Raw genomic sequence first — 11,786 nt, forward strand, 5'->3', positions numbered from 1 at the left:
AATGGGGAATGATGGGAAGATCATGGGGGACGCTGGGGAAAATGGGGAACGATGGGAAGATCATGGGGACGGTGGGGAAAATGGGGAACGATGGGAAGATAATAGGGGATGCTGGGGAAAATGGGAAACAATGGGAAGATCATGGGGGAGACTGGGGAAAATGGGGAATGATGGGAAGATCATGGGGGATGCTGGGGAAAATGGGGAACAATGGGAAGATCATGGGGGACGCTGGGGAAAATGGGGAATGGTGGGAAGATCATGGGGGATGCTGGGGAAAATGGGGAATGATGGGAAGATCATGGGGGATGCTGGGAAAAATGGGGAACGATGGGAAGATCATGGGGGACGATGGGAAGATCATGGGGGATGCTGGGGAAAATGGGGAATGATGGGAAGACCATGGGGGATGCTGTGGAAAATGGGGAACGATGGGAAGATCATGGGGGTTGCTGAGGAAAATGGGGAATGATGGGAAGATCATGGGGGACGCTGGGGAAAATGGGGAACGATGGGAAGATCATGGGGACGGTGGGGAAAATGGGGAACGATGGGAAGATCATGGGGGCGGTGGGGAAAATGGGGAACGATGGGAAGATCATGGGGGCCACTGGGAAAAATGGGGAATGATGGAAAGATCATGGGGGATGCTGGAGAAAATGGAAATGATGGGAAGATCTTGGGGGACGCTGGGGAAAATGGGGAACGATGGGAAGATCATGGGGGATGCTGGGGAAAATGGGGAATGATGGGAAGATCATGGGGGACGCTGGGGAAAATGGGGAACAATGGGAAGCTCATGGGGGACACTGGGGAAAATGGGGAATGATGGGAAGATCATGGGGGATGCTGGGGAAAATGGGGAACGATGGGAAGATCATGGGGGACGCTGGGGAAAATGGGGAATGGTGGGAAGATCATGGGGGACGCTGGGGAAAATGGGGAATGATGGGAAGATCATGGGGGATGCTGGGAAAAATGGGGAACGATGGGAAGATCATGGGGGACGATGGGAAGATCATGGGGGATGCTGGGGAAAATGGGGAATGATGGGAAGACCATGGGGGATGCTGGGGAAAATGGGAAACGATGGGAAGATCATGGGGGACGCTGGGGAAAATGGGGAACGATGGGAAGATCATGGGGGTTGCTGAGGAAAATGGGGAACGATGGGAAGATCATGGGGATGCTGGGGAAAATGGGGAACGATGGGAAGATCATGGGGGACACTGGGGAAAATGGGGAACGATAGGAAGATCATGGGGACGCTGGGGAAAATGGGGAACAATGGGAAGATCATGGGGGATGCTGGGGAAAATGGGGAATGATGGGGACGCTGGGGAAAATGGGGAACGATGGGAAGATCATGGGGGATGTTGGAGAAAATGGGGAATGATGGGAAGATCATGGGGGACGCTGGGGAAAATGGGGAATGATGGGAAGATCATGGGGGACACTGGGGAAAATGGGGAACGATGGGAAGATCATGGGGACCCTGGGGAAAATGGAGAACGATGGGAAGATCATGGGGGACGCTGGGGGAAATGGGGAACGATGGGAAGATCATGGGGACGGTGGGGAAAATGGGGAATGATGGGAAGCTCATGGGGGACACTGGGGAAAATGGGGAATGATGGGAAGATCATGGGGGATGCTGGGGAAAATTGGGAACGATGGGAAGATCATGGGGGACGCTGGGGAAAATGGGGAATGGTGGGAAGATCATGGGGGACGCTGGGGAAAATGGGGAATGATGGGAAGATCATGGGGGATGCTGGGAAAAATGGGGAACAATGGGAAGATCATGGGGGATGATGGGAAGATCATGGGGGATGCTGGGGAAAATGGGGAATGATGGGAAGACCATGGGGGATGCTGGGGAAAATGGGAAACGATGGGAAGATCATGGGGGACGCTGTGGAAAATGGGGAACGATGGGAAGATCATGGGGGTTGCTGAGGAAAATGGGGAACGATGGGAAGATCATGGGGGACGCTGGGGAAAATGGGGAACGATGGGAAGATCATGGGGGACACTGGGGAAAATGGGGAACGATAGGAAGATCATGGGGACGCTGGGGAAAATGGGGAACAATGGGAAGATCATGGGGGATGCTGGGGAAAATGGGGAATGATGGGGACGCTGGGGAAAATGGGGAACGATGGGAAGATCATGGGGGATGTTGGAGAAAATGGGGAATGATGGGAAGATCATGGGGGACGCTGGGGAAAATGGGGAACGATGGGAAGATCATGGGGGACACTGGGGAAAATGGGGAACGATGGGAAGATCATGGGGATGCTGGGGAAAATGGAGAACGATGGGAAGATCATGGGGGACGCTGGGGGAAATGGGGAATGATGGAAAGATCATGGGGGACGCTGGGGAAAATGGGGCACGATGGGAAGATCATGGGAGACGATGAGGAACGATGGGAAGATCATGGGGGATGATGGGGAAAATGGGGAACGATGGGAAGATCATGGGGGACGCTGGGGAAAAAGGGGAACGATGGGAAGATCATGGGGGACGCTGGGGAAAATGGGGAACGATGGGAAGATCATGGGGGATCATGGGGGCAGCAGCGTCACTGGTACTTTGGCAGCCAATCAAATCATTCGGGAAAGTATAGTGAGAAGAGCAACACCCATCCCTAACCTCAGATCTGTCGCCCCGCCTCCTGAACGCTTGAAAAGCTCTGCTGGGGATGATGTGCACACATCGCCCAGCAGACTGACGCGCGCCCTCCACCTCCTGTCTCTGCCACCCTGAACGAGGCCTAAGGGCAGACGCACGGGGCAGTCGTGCCACGTGCAGTTCTTCCAGTGCAAGATGATTTGACGAGAAGATGCGCAGTGGGTGACCGTGTGTCAGGAAGTGCTCACCACAAACGAGACGGGACCGCGGTGCTGAGGTGGAAGAGGGTATAACGCCACCCACAGCCACGAGGGTACGTCTTCAAAGTAGAGAGGTCTGGGATTCCGGATCGGGGCAGGAGAGGTACGGATGGTAGAGGGTGCTATTTTCCAGGTCCGGGGTTAGAGAGAGGGACGTAATCGTTCACCATTTGCCAGGATCGGGATGCCAGAGGTGCGGAGAGTCTTGTTGCCGTTTGCAGAGTTCGGGATGCCAGAGGTATGGGTAGACGTAGCGGAAGCTGGTTCAGTACACGAGGAAGACTGCAAAACAAGACAGGACAAGACAGGACTAGGGAGGCAGAGAGTGATGAGAACAACTGGTTCTATGCTCAGCCAACGAGTCAGTGACACTGTAAGGTATATATAGGAGAGAGGGTCCAATGACAGCGCAGCAAGGTGGGGGTGTGTGGAAGGGCCAGACTACGGCAGGGATAGGTCCAGAATGAGTCCCAGGGGAGGAGCCATAAAGCCCAGTAGTCAGCCTGCATTTGATTGCAGCAATGGTTTGAGGTGCTGTGCCTTTAAGGGGTTGGTGCGGCTCCGTGTGGCCGCGCCTCTGTGTAGCAGTGTTTGCGGGCGTGTGACCGAGCATAGCCGCCGGCCCGAGATTAGAAGAGAAGTCCTGGCGTGCGCGCGCGCGCCCACGTGGAGCGGTGACCGGCGTCCCGGAGAGAGGCTGTCTGTGTGCCGCGAGGGTATCTGTCGGAGCTGCGGGTGAGTGAGGAGCACGCCGAGGGCGGCGTGACTCCCAGACCCTTACAGTACCCCCCCTTCAGGGGCGACCTCCGGGCGTCCATGACATGGCTTGGAGGGATTCTTACGATGGAAAGCCTGGACGAGTCGAGGCGCGTGGAGATCCCGGTGGGGAATCCAGGAACGTTCCTCTGGTCCAAACCCCCTCCAGTGGACCAAGTATTGTACTCCTCCTCTGGAAATCCTAGAATCCAGGATAAACTGAACCTCGTACTCCTGTTGACCTTGGATCAGAAGAGGAAGTGGAGGAGACGTGGTCTTAGAAAAGCGAGGACTCTGAAATGCTGGTTTAAGCAAAGATACGTGAAAGACTGAAGGAATCTTCATCGAGGGTGGAAGGCGCAGACGATAAGCCACAGGATTAATCCTCTTGACTACAGGAAAGGGACCGAGGAACTTAGGTGCTAACTTCATGGTAGGAACCTTTAGTCGGATATTCCTGGAAGAAAGCCAAACCCTGTCTCCTGGGACGAATTCCGGAACCGGGCGTCGAAGACGGTCTGCCTGTAATTTCTGTCTCCCAGTAGCCACCCTTAAGTTCTCCTGAATCCTCGTCCATAAGTCTTTCAGCCGGAAGATGCGCTTATCAACCGCTGGTACTCCTGAGGGTAGAGGGGAGAAGGGTAGACGGGAAGGATGAAAGCCACAATTTATGAAGAAGGGAGATTCTTGAGTGGAGTCATTGCGAAGGGAATTAAGAGCAAACTCAGCCCAAGGAAGTAGATCCACCCAATCATCCTGAGTATTGGTTATGAAACACTGAAGGTATTGTTCCAGGTTTTGGTTGGCCCTCTCTGTCTGCCCATTGGTCTGTGGGTGGTATCCCGAGGAGAATTGAAGTGAAATACCCATCTTTCGGGAAAAGGCTCGCCAAAATCTTGACACAAATTGGGACCCACGATCAGAGACGATGGTTGCAGGTACTCCGTGAAGACGAAAAATCTCCTGGATGAAAACATCCGCAAGCCTGGAGGAATTTGGAAGACCCCTCAAAGGAACAAGGTGAGTCTGTTTGGAAAAACGATCAATTACCACAAGAATGGTATTCTTTCCTTTGGAGTCTGGGAGCTCTACAATGAAGTCCATAGAAATATGGTTCCAGGGACGGTCTGGAATGGGTAAGGGAAGAAGAAGGCCTGCTGGTCTGACCAGGGGTACTTTGTTGCGAGCGCACGTGTCACACGCTTTAACAAACTCCTCCACATCCTTAGACCTCTCAGGCCACCAGAAGGTACGTTGAACAAGGTCGTTGGTTTTCCGTATCCCTGGATGTCCTGCTGACTTAGAGGAATGGCACCACTCGAGAACCCTTTTGCGGTGTTGGGGTGCCGTGTAGAGTCTTCCCTCCGGAACCTTGAGCCCCCTCGGAGCTTGTGATTGTTCGGATCGAATCTTGTCCAAAATATCAAAGGAGTTGGCGGACAAAATACATCTAGAGGGAATAATTGTCTCTGGCTGTTCTTCCGACTTGTCCTCTGCCAGGAACTGTCGAGACAGAGCGTCCGCCTTAAAATTTTTGGAGCCAGGAATAAAGGAGATAAGAAAATTGAATCGTGAAAAAAATAGTGCCCAGCGGGCTTGTCGAGAGTTCAAACGATGTGCCCCTTCTAAGTAGAGAAGGTTCTTATGGTCTGTGAGTATGGTTATAGGCAGTGGTTGACAAATCCCCAAAAAATCTACTCGCCACACAAAAAAATCTACTCGCCACCTAGTACCAAACGTGTGCTGCTTGGGCCAATATTTACTCGCCCGGGGGTTAAATCCACTCACCCGGGGCGAGCAAATGTATAGGTTTGTCGAACACTGGTTATAGGTGTCTCCGTACCCTCTAAGAAGTGTCTCCACTCTTCTAATGCCAACTTGATCGCCAAAAGCTCCCGGTTCCCGACATCGTAATTCCGTTCTGCAGACGAAAATTTCTTCGAGAAGAAGGCACATGGGTGTAGTCCGGCTAGGGGAGAGGTCCTTTGGGATAAGACAGCCCCAGCCCCGATGTCAGAGGCATCTACCTCCAAGGTAAATGGGAGTTTAGGATCTGGGTGGGTGAGGATAGGGGCAGACACAAAAGCCTTTTTCAGGAAATTGAATGCCCGTATGGCGGTCTCAGACCATGATGACGGATCTGCACCCTTCTTAGTGAGAGCAGTTATGGGAGACACCGTAGAAGAAAAATTGCGAATGAAGCGTCGATAATAGTTTGCAAAACCTAGAAAGCGTTACACGGCTTTGAGAGTGGTCGGACGGGGCCAGTCCAAAATAGCCTTAAGTTTCTCTGGATCATATTAAATCCGGAGTCAGAGATAACGTATCCCAAAAAAGCCACCGACTTGAGATGAAACTGAAATTTTTCCAATTTCGCAAAGAGATGGTTCTCCCGGAGGCGTAACAGCACTTGTTGAACGTGTTTGATGTGTTCTTGAGGAGATTTAGAAAAGATGAGGATGTCATCTAGGTAGACGATAAGGAATGTGTTAAGAATGTCCCGAAAAATCTCATTGATGAAATCCTGGAAAACTGCTGGTGCGTTGCACAGACCGAACGGCATGACCAGGTATTCGTAGTGGCCGTCATGGGTGTTAAAAGCAGTCTTCCATTCGTCCCCTTCACATATCCTTACTAAATTGTAGGCACCTCTTAAATCCAATTTAGAAAAGATAGTTGCTCCCTGGAGACGGTCGAAGAGTTCCGGTATCAAGGGCAGTGGGTAGCGGTTCTTGCGTGTGATGTTATTCAAACCCCGGTAGTCTATGCATGGACGAAGAGAACCGTCTTTTTTCTTGACAAAAAAGAAGCCTGCTCCGACTGGGAAGGAAGACTTTCGGATGAAACCCCTCTCCAAATTCTCTGCAATGTAAGTGTTCATGGCTTTCGTCTCTGGGAGAGAAAGAGGATAGGATCGGCCTCTGGGAAGAGGAGCCCCGGGTAGTAGGTCAATAGGACAATCGAAAGAACGGTGCGGAGGTAGAACCTCGGAACGTGCTTTGTCGAACACATCACGGAATTCCCAATATACAGAAGGTAGGAAGTCGACCCTCTCTGGCAGGGTAGTCAACCCACCAATCTTCTGGAAAATCCTGGTACATGTCTTGGCACAAGAAGCGCTCCACTGGATAGGTTCCCGATCCGTCCAGTCGATGCGAGGATTATGGCGTTGGAGCCAAGGAAGACCCAAAATCAGCTCAGCAGAGGGAGTGTGAATAACATTGAGGGTAATGATCTCCGTATGAATATCGATGAACTGCAGTAGGAGAGGCACCGTCTGTAGCGTGATGAATGCCGGCTGTAGAGGTCGACCGTCAATGGCCTCCAGACCTACTGGCGTCTTCTTATTGATAAATGGAATATTGTTCCGTCTAGCAAAAGTCTCATCGATGAAATTGCCTGCGGAACCGGAATCAATGAACGCCCGTACTTGAGTGTGAAACCCCTCTCCAGACAGCGTTATAGGCAACATTATCCTGGTAGGAAGTATGTCTGTGACGATGGGAGAAAGTGTAAGGATTCCCAACGAAACTCTCCAGGATTTCATTGGGAGTTGGCGTTTCCCGGCTTGTGAGGACACTGGGGTAATATGTGACCGGAATTGCCACAGTATATGCAGAGACCGGCATTGCGCCGACGTTGTTTTTCAGCAGCAGACAACTTGTTACCTCCCAACTGCATTGGTTCCGGGATGTCCCCGGAAGGGGGTGTGGGAGTCACGAACGATGGAGCAAGATGCCTTGAAACCCGTTGACGGTAACGAGAACATTCATCTCTCCGCTCCTGTAGACGCTGATCCACTCGAACACACAACCTGATCAAATCCTCAAGATTAGTGGGCCGTTCCCGCGCTGCGAGCTCATCATTTAGGGATTCAGACAGACCTTGCCAAAAGGCTGAAGATAATGCTTCATTATTCCAACCCGTCTCAGCAGCAAGTGTGCGGAACTCCACAGCATACCGGGCGACGGATCGATCTCCCTGGGTTATGTGATGAAGAGAAGATGCTGCCGTTAATTGCCGTGCAGGGGTGTCGAAGACTCTTCGGAACTCCTCGACGAAGAGATCGATGTCCTGTGTGAGAGGACCTTGTTGTTCCCAGATGGGAGAAGCCCATGCCAGCACCTCGTCTTTGAGAAGAGCCACGATATAGCCGACCCTGGAGACAGAAGAGACAAAACGAGAGGGCGAGAGTCGAAATTGGATGAGGCATTGGTTAAGGAAGCCCCTACATCCTTGGGGATCCCCGGCATAGTGTTTGGCGCCGGAATACGAGGTTCCAAAGCAAGCGGAGGTGTTGGAAAGGAGGGTGCGGAAGCTGTGGAAGCCACGGGTGAAGGTTGCTGACTGAGAGCTCGGACTTGAACAGTAAGGGAATGAAGGCTCTGCTGCAACGTATCCATTCGCCTATCAGCTTGTTCCAGATAAGTCTCTAGCCTGGTGAAGAGAGTTGTATGAGCATTTAAAGTGCGCTCCACCTCAGCGGGGTCCATGTTTGTTGGGCTGAGCATAATGTCAGGAAGTGCTCACCACAAACGAGACGGGACCGCTGTGCTGAGGTGGGATAGGGTATAACGCCACCCACAGCCACGAGGGCACGTCTTGAAAGTAGAGTGGTCTGGGATTCCGGATCGGGGCAGGAGAGGTACGGATGGTAGAGGGTGCTATTTTCCAGGTCCGGGGTTAGAGAGAGGGACGTAATTGTTTACCATTTGCCAGGATCGGGATGCCAGAGGTGCGGAGAGTCGTGTTGCCGTATGCCGAGTTCGGGATGCCAGAGGTGCGGGTAGACGTAGCGGAAGCCGGTTCGGTACACGAGGAAGACTGCAAAACAAGACAGGACAAGACAGGACTAGGGAGGCAGAGAGTGATGAGAACAACTGGTTCTATGCTCAGCCAACGAGTCAGTGACACTGTAAGGTATATATAGGAGAGAGGGTCCAATGACAGCGCAGCAAGGTGGGGGTGTGTGGAAGGGCCAGACTACGGCAGGGATAGGTCCAGAATGAGTCCCAGGGGAGGAGCCATAAAGCCCAGTAGTCAGCCTGCATTTGATTGCAGCAATGGTTTGAGGTGCTGTGCCTTTAAGGGGTTGGTGCGGCTCCGTGTGGCCGCGCCTCTGTGTAGCAGTGTTTGCGGGCGCGTGACCGAGTGTAGCCGCCGGCTCGAGATTAGAAGAGAAGTCCTGGCATGCGCGCGCGCGCCCACGTGGAGCGGTGACCGGCGTCCCGGAGAGAGGCTGTCTGTGTGCCGCGAGGGTATCCGTCGGAGCTGTGGGTGAGTGAGGAGCACGCCGAGGGCGGCGTGACTCCCAGACCCTTACACCGTGGTATGAAAATGACTTTTATATTTAGTTAGCTATCACAGTTTACCCAGTTAAGTTGAGTGCACCATTTAATGTGCTTCGTTATGGAGGGCAATTGTACAAGTCTTTTACTCTCTTGTTTTGATAAAATGTGTTTTCTTTTCTGTTTGTGTCGCACAAATATACCATGAACCTTTATTAAAATAGTTTGTAAAGCAATCTGCAGTTTTGCTGAGCACTGAGCACTACGTCTTGTTTTTACCAGGCAGAGTTCTGAAAGCCCTGTTGGTTATTAGAACTGGAATGATGGTAGTGCACGCACTCAAACATAAAGGTGATAGTGGGGTAATTAACCGCCGGTGCGCTGGTTCTGGGGAGCTCCTGATGTCCCAATGTAATCCAGTGAAGAAGAAGAATCAGGCACATGGTCTTAATCATCAATGAAAAGGGTGTTTATTGTGCCAAGGAATCCTTGGCACAATAAACCCCCTTTTCATTGATGATTAAGACCGTGTGCCTGATTCTTCTTCTTCACTGGGTCATTAGAACTGGACCAGCCTAGTAATTGCATAGAGATGTGTTACTGCACGCTACTAGTGGAAGATTTATAGCACCATTTGGAATTAAAATCCCGTAGCATCTAGTACTCAGTGCCCCAATTCCCTGTGTGCTCAGCACTCTGTGTGTGGTGTCCAGCCCGTCACTATATTCACCGCACTGTATGATCCCTGGCATCCCGTATACATTATTCTGTAACTCCCAATGGCCTCTCATGTCACTGAGCCACCACATGGTCCAAGAGTTCATGGTCAGGGCCGCCATCAGAGAGGGGAACAACTGTCCCGAGCCCCCGTGGTTGTTGGGCCCGTCCGGAAGTAGGTAGCGACTTCCAGGATTGGCCGATTGTGCTGAGGCCCGGGAGACATCCCAGAAACAGATGGCCCACTCCTCCACCACACTTAACAGGCTTCCCTGTCCTCACATACCCCTTGATATATCACCATGTTGAGTACACCTCCCCCAGCATCATTAATTGTGCAGACTCTACTTGGGACCTACTAAGTAGTGTAAGGGGCTAATGGCCTTCGAGGGTTAAATGTGTGGTCTCACACAATGTGACACCCCTCCTTCCCTCACATAGTATTGGGTTAGTTGGCAGAAACTAAGCCACTCCAACTTTCTGCCTAGTGATAGTGATGTCACCAATAGCGTATATATATACTGCAGGAAAGTTTCTCAAACTCAGGTTCCTGGGAGTGACTGTATGAGGCATCTCACTGTGAATAGTGGGCATATGTTTAGTGCATAGATAAGTCTACTTATAGTGTAGGGTTCCCCTTTTCCTGTGTTTTACAGTTGTTAGGGACCCTATCCAGATAGCATCCATAATAATGGCTCCATACTACTCTACTGTCTCATATGGAGGGAGCCTATGCCTAGACATGATTTCACAAGCAGCAGCCCTGAGGCATAGTATGATCAGCCCAATTAGAGGGTCCGCATCTAAATCCAGAACAGAAGGCTAAGAGAGGACATTCAGTGCTCGAGAAGGGGATACCGATGACGGCCAGAGAGAAAGTAGTACACAGACCAGAAGTGGTCCACAGGAAATGAATCATTACCGACGCTATACAGGGAAGGGGTCGTTTAGGTAACCCAGAAGGAACCAAGCATTAGTACCTCCCTAGTGGGCCGAGTTTTGGGGCAACTAGGGAAGAGAAAACAGACAATACAAACAGTGTGAATATATATCGGAGACTGTATATAGTGTGAAGTGTAAGTTATGACTGACGAAGCGTAATAAACAAACGAAACGCGTACACTGGCGACACACTTTATTCGAGCTCGGCTAGTCCCACGAATTCGGGTATACCCGGGTGTATTGAGGTTTGTGACTGTTTTCTGCCCGAGTGCATTGGGTTATTTTCCAGGCAGGGATTGAAGCATTTTATTCCCGCTGGCTGCAATACTGCACAGTATATATATATATACTGCATTACAATTCATGAATTTATGCCATTTGGTAGACACGCGAAGCATTGCAGCCTATTAAATCCTAATCATTATCATTTAACAGATCAGCCGCCCGTCAGCCAGGCATGAACCCAGGCTGGGAAGGCAAACGCAACGGGGCTTGTCAGAGGTGAGGAGCGGCGCATTCCAGGTATCTGCCAGGTACATACTGGGTATTTGCTCGAATAAAGTGTGTCGGTGCAGTAGGGTTGCTATGTGGCGCTGTTTCTTCAAACCAGAAGAGATCCGAGGGCTTTGGAGTCTTGCCGACTGGTTGCCATTTTCCGATGCGGGAAGTCAGACGCTGATGCGAGGAACCCGGAAGTGTGGAGACAAGTGAGGGCGTCCGGAGCCCTGCTGTTGCCGGCAGTGGCAGAGCTCTACTGGCAGCCCACCCCACGGGACTTTCCTACACATGGACAGCCCAGCAGTGACTACGGAAATTGTATCCGATGTACGCTCTGATGCTGCATTATTATCACCTTATAATTAAGTGAGAATTGGGGCTTGTGGCCCAAAATATACTCATTGCACTTTACTAAGCCAGGTGGTGCTCGTCTCTTTTTCCTTTTTCACATGATATTGGGGGTCCCCTGGTAGGACCTTGAAGAGTCGAGGAACCCGTCCTTAAGAGGACAAAGCACTGTTATTACTTTACCAAGTACGTTTTACTATACGATTATAATTGGGACTTTACGAGAGCGCGGACTATGTTTGTAACTTATGACTGAGCATTACCGACGGCGGTTAATAAAGATCCTGTTTGTACTAATAAAGTTCCTGGCGCCCATCATTGCAATATCCATTCCCAGCCT

Source organism: Ascaphus truei, chromosome 11 (assembly GCF_040206685.1).
Source record: "Ascaphus truei isolate aAscTru1 chromosome 11, aAscTru1.hap1, whole genome shotgun sequence".
NCBI classification, from domain to species: Eukaryota; Metazoa; Chordata; class Amphibia; order Anura; family Ascaphidae; genus Ascaphus; species Ascaphus truei.